Genomic DNA, 6000 nt, shown 5'->3' on the forward strand with positions numbered 1-6000 from the left:
AATAATTCATATTATTAGTTTACTGACAGACAGGACGAAAGAGGAGATGGACAGATGAGAAAATGCCTTTACTTCTAAAACACAGAATCGTGCACATATTGAAGTTTTCGAAGAACTTCCAAGACTGTGGTTTTCGCTTTTTGTACTTTTTATCCTGTTGCACATTTTAAATCATATTAAGAATGCAATCTAGCACTGTGTACTACTTCAATGGAAAGAAGTTTGATATTGTGCCATTTTCTGCCTCTCAATTTTAAAAAGTGGCAGCAATCCCTGCATGTATTGTGTTTCAAAGATCTGAGAAACATTATCAAAAACAATAATGAAGACAAAAATTGGCAAGCATCTAGGATCTTGTTTCTTATTGAAACAATGTGAATGACAAGTAATTTTGTCATTAAAAATGAATTTCTTTTAAATGGATTTTATCTGACATTTGCACTGACTGAATTGATAAACCTTTAAGTAAACAAGGTGTTATTATACTCATTGTAGACTCAAGCATGGGTATCGGATTCCATAGTCCATTCTCACTGAGTCTTTTAACCTGGATATCAAAACTGGATATCCAGTTTGATTGGGCAACGGGCTTTCATTCTGCCCTTGAAGTGGCTGTACCCTATAACTGGCATCCATCCCTGATACCTAGTCCAAGTGGTGATGGTGGAGGAGGAGGTGGTGTCTGATTAAATCCCTATTGGTTCCATGCTATAGCGCCAATGCAATTTTTATAGCACCAGTGGTCACTATAAATATACCTGCTATTGCTTGATCACAAAATATAACAAGCTCCATATAAAAGAAAGAAGCAAAACATTTATTCAGATACCAGAAAACCAAATCCCAACACCAGGAAACCAAATCCATCATAGCAACATAGAAGTTAATGCACCACAATGTAGCAGAGAGCCACACCATCCTTTAGTCTTCCCACAAACCAACACACGACCAATATTTACTCACAAGCCTAACTGTCTTCCTAGGAAGTATCCTCTCCTCCCAACCATCTAGCTGTTCTGACTCCCAGTTTCCTGTGGGCTCTACTCCACCCTTCAGCAAACTCCTTCCTCCATAGGCTCCATGTGATTGCATTCAGCCTATTAGGGGGCAGGGAAGATCTTCAAATTCCTATTACCATTACACATGCCCATCCATACATTTTATATGCAGGTACTAGCTAATTTGACGGACATTTCCATACCACTGGCCCCACTGATCATAAGCCTGTGGATATTCAATTTGTATCTGCCTGTTATGTTTCTTAGAACATTTTAAATCCACCGTGTGAGCATGAGTCAGTTGAAGCGGTCACGCTTACCTTGTCACCACTGCAATCCATTAAACACCACTCTGGAAGTGTTGAAGCAGAGTTCCTTTGCCCCCAAAGCATTTCACAACATGTCCTTCTATTAGTAGTGCCATTACCTAAAACAATCATGTGCACCACTCTCATAGGAATTGAACCAGACAAATGAGTATCCTTTGACTGGGAACACTCAAATTTCCATTATTTGTCCAAATGGTGAAAAGGTCTGGCACTTTATTCGCTCTCTTAGTCCTTAAGTCAATTACTTGAATTGGACTGATTTACTGTAGCATCATAGACAATAGACAATGTAAGCATCATAAGACAATTGTTTGCTCATATTTGGTCAAATGACTCATATGTGACTCATTAGAATTAGAGGTTTTCATGTTGCCTAGTTAGTTCTTATTTGTCTTCCTCTAAGCCACTGTTCATCCGTATGGCATTTTCTTGCATCTCATTTGTTGAAGACGTAAGCAATGCCTAATCCTTTTGACTTCCCTGTTGCCATGTCTTTCACAACATAAGCACCTAATATTCTTCCAAATGGTGCACAAGCTGCTTTTATATATTCAGTTGTAATTTCTGGACTGAGATCACCAACAAAGACATGGAAAAGACCTTGCATTGCAACTGTTAAAGTATTTGACATTTTTCTCAAAAGTTGTCTTGTTATTACACGATTTACTTTCTAATAATCCATGTTCAAGTGAACGAAGATTTGTGAATGCAATGTTCTGACAAGAGTACTACTGCTTCTATCTTTGTTCTGACTGCTGCTGGGGGTTGGTGCCCAACTCACTTTGGCTCCTTGCCCATTATCTTCTGTCCATCCATAGCATGTAGGGATGCAACTTCATGACAGAGCTCATAAAATTTTCCACAAAACAGTAAGGATCATTCCTAGCTATTTCCATAATTATCTTGCAGTTTCTGTACAATCTGACAGAATTAGATCTTCAGTTACATTTTGGGAAAAGTTGCCTACATTCCTTTTGGAATTTCCTTTGGGAAAGGTCTTGGGCATCTCATCCTCCATGACTGTGACAGCAGGTCCTCTGCCTCCTGTTCCCAGGCCCATAGCACTTCCTTTGGCAGGTTGGCAGTAAGGGTTGTAATGGGAATGGGAATTTGAAGATCTTCCCTGCCTCTTAATAGGCCTAGGGTATTTTGAAGACCTCCTCTGCTTTGAAAGTAAACTCTGCCCCATAATAGGTTGAATGTAATCACATGCAGCCTATGGAGGAAGGGGTTTGTTGAAGGGTAGAGCAGAGCCCACTGGAAATTTCCCTACTTTAGAAATAAACTCTGACCCCTAATAGGCTGAATATAGTCACATAGGGCCTGTGGTAGGAGGAGTTTGCTGAAGGGTAGAACAGAGCCATAATAGAGAAAGAGAGGATCTCAGGCAAGGAGATAGAGAGGTTCATGAATAAATATTGATCTTATATTGGTTTGTGGGAAGACTAAAGGATGGCATGGCTCTCTCCTATATTGTGGTGCATTAACTTTTATGTTGCTTTGATGGATTGGGTTTCCTGGTGTTGGGATTTGGGTTTTTTGGGTGTCTAAATAAATGTTTCAGTTCTGTCCTCTATATGGATAGTTTGTTATATTTCGCAATTGAGCATTGTGCAATATTTATAGCCATGGTCTTTATCGTGATCATGGGTACTGTAAATAATCCACTAGAATTACATTTGCATTGTAAATATTGCACCGGCACTACAGGGGTATGGAGAGGAGGGTTCTGCAGTTATCAGTGAAATCAGATTTAATCTGCCTCTTTTTTGTTCTGCAGTGGCAAGAACACAAACCTGCCCACTGTGGTATCTGAAAAATGAAGTCTCAATGCAAGATGAGACAAGCTGGGTGCCCAGGAGCAGCTGAGCATCCTGGGCTATGCAAGTACAGAAAGAGCCCACTCTGTGCATCCTTTACCTGCTAGGGCTAAGAAAAATTGCTCCTGCTAACAATTAGATAGTCTACAAATGGATTATTTTGTTCCAATCTCAAATCTAAAGGAAAAGATAGGTCTGAAGCAGACCTGATCTACAACAGGAGGGGAGAGAAACGGAAAGACCAATTAGTAGGCCATTTCAACAATCTAGGATAAAGTGGCTGAGGGTATCATGAGTTAAATGGTGGCTATGTAAGAAAATATAGAGGTAGAAACAAGATTTTGCAACTGACAGGTTATATGGGGTGAGGAGAGGAAAGAACTTGGAATAACACTAAGGTTGTGAACCTGGATGACTGAAAGAATGTCAGTGTCCTTAATAGAAAAAGGAGAATTAGGAAGATGAATGGATTTGGGAAGAAAGAGAGAGTTCAGTTATGGTGTTATTGAGTTTGAGAAGCCTATAAGACATCTAGTGTGAAATAAAAATAAAGATGTGTGAATGAAACATATAGATTAGGGAGTCTTCACAGATAATGGAAATTAAACTCACAGGATTTGATGAAGTCACCAAGTGAAATAATGTAGAGAGAATAGAAAATGGCATAAGACGAATCATTACTTATATCACATTCTACAATAAATTTTAAATGGATACATTACCTTAATATTAAAGATCATATTATAAATAATTAGAAGAAAAACCAATCATGTACCTCTCACAACTAAGGGTAAAAGATGTATTTTTTATTTTTATCCAAACAAGAAATTGAGGCAATTACAGAGAATAGATATCTTTGATTAAATGAAACTGAAAATTTTCTGCACAGACAACATTAATGCATCTAGGATAAGAAGGGAAGAGATCTAATCGGAAAAAAAAAATCTTTGTATCAAATTTCCGTTATAAGAATTTAGTATCTAAGATATATAAGCATTTAATGAATATATTTAAGACGAATATCCATACCTTAATACCTAAAAGGTCAAAGGAAATGAATAACTGTTCTCCAAAGAACTGTTGAGAATTCACAACCATGTGAAAGAATACTCCATTTCACCACTACTAAGAGAAATACAAATGAAAACAGCCCTGGAGTTTCAACCTCACACCCTGAAAACTCGCAAAAATGACAAAAATTAGGAATAGTGAATGTCGGGAGGGTTATGAGAGAATAGGCACACTAATAAATAGTGATTGCTGAAATGTAGTAGTGAACAGTGCTGGTGAAGCTATGAAATGGTATATTGACTTCCTGAATGTCCTCCACTAGATTATCATCAGCATTATGCTCCCTAAATGTGGATATTTTCCAAAGCTCTGTCCTGGGCTTTCTTTACTTCTCAATGACCTCATTATGGGTATAATTTCTTATCTCTATGTATATGATTGCCAAATCCACATATTCTATTCCAGTTCTATCTCCCTGGTTGCCCTCTTTCAACCTGGATGGTCTGTAGGCATTTCTAACTCAACAGGTCCCAAATTGAACTCATTATTTTTTCTCCCAAACCCACTCATCTTCTGAACTTCTTAGTATCTGTCAAGAACGCCACCCTCCTTCCAGTCACTGTATGATAATGAAGATAAAGATGCTGATAACTAAAATATACAAGGCTTTGAAGGGTCTCCAAAATTACTTATTCCTCCCTCCATTAAAACTCTAAATCTCTCTGTGTAAACTGCATACATCAATTTCCTTCCTCTAATATCTAGCTGAGAAAGCAGTGAATACTAGTGTGATAGCTTTGCTGGGTATACTTGCATATTAAAAGAAATCACTTATTAATTGGTGGGATGAACACAATGTGACAAAGAAAAATTAAGGACTTAAGGCAGTATGAAGAAAAGCATTCTCCATATTAAAATAAAATCACCACACAAATCGAGTATTCTGCTGACAGGAAGACAAACTAACCTTGTCCACACCCAACTTTCACCTGTTCATAAGGCTCAACAGTAGCTTCCTCATTTTTTATCTTTCCTAACTCTGCCCCAACCAAGAGAATGGAGTGTGATTCTTGGCACACCATTTATTTACCATTTATTAGTCACTTGACTGTAATAATCTGGCAAGGAAACTGATTTTAGCTATTTTTCCAATTTGATCATCATTGTAAAAAAAAAAAAAAAGCAGGTCTATATGAGCCTTTGTTTCTAATTTACCGCATCCTCCTTTCATATTTAAAATAGGCACAATTACAGGAAGCCTGACCTTTTTAACTAGGCACCCACCTGTTGCATAGATAACTTTCTGACTTTCTATCCTGAATTTTTACTATACCCTCATAAACAGAAATAGGATCCATCTGAGTAAGTTCTCTCTTGCCTCTTAATGTTTGCTTAGAATTCAATTCAGTTCCCCCCCCCCGCCAAATCAACACTTATCTACTGCATATAAGTCACTGAGCATAGAGAGATGCAACAAGGCATTATTCCTGAATCATAGAGTATAGAGCATAAGAAGCAAGAATCTTTCTGTCTTCTACCCTCGTCCATCTAATATAGAATATTGAGTCCAGTTTGGAACACCACATTTTAGGAGAGAAACTGACAAGCTGGAATGTATTAAGAGGAAGGTGATCACAATGGGAAACAAATGTCCCTTTTCAGAACCTTATGTCTTAAAAGGGTATCAAGGAAGCTAAACAAAAAAATATGACATAAAATGAGAAAAACCAAGTCCCTAGGGGTTGGCTGGCTCAATTCTCATGATTTAAATAAGGTTCAAAGAGGAATATACTGCTTAAACAGGAGGAGGGGACAGAAATTGCTATTTCTCATGATTAGGAT

General features: G+C 37.8%; 1 pseudogene; it reads right to left on the reverse strand.

Annotated features, from left to right (window-relative positions):
• Nucleotides 1–1338: 1338 nt before the first annotated feature.
• LOC138161090 (cytotoxic granule associated RNA binding protein TIA1-like) lies at nucleotides 1339–2387 on the reverse strand (annotated as a pseudogene).
• Between the last annotated feature and the right edge of the window lie 3613 nt (nucleotides 2388–6000).

Source organism: Petaurus breviceps, unplaced genomic scaffold (assembly GCF_028583685.1).
Source record: "Petaurus breviceps papuanus isolate PSGF00001 unplaced genomic scaffold, PetGlider_PUasm1.0 118, whole genome shotgun sequence".
Lineage (NCBI taxonomy): Eukaryota > Metazoa > Chordata > Mammalia > Diprotodontia > Petauridae > Petaurus > Petaurus breviceps.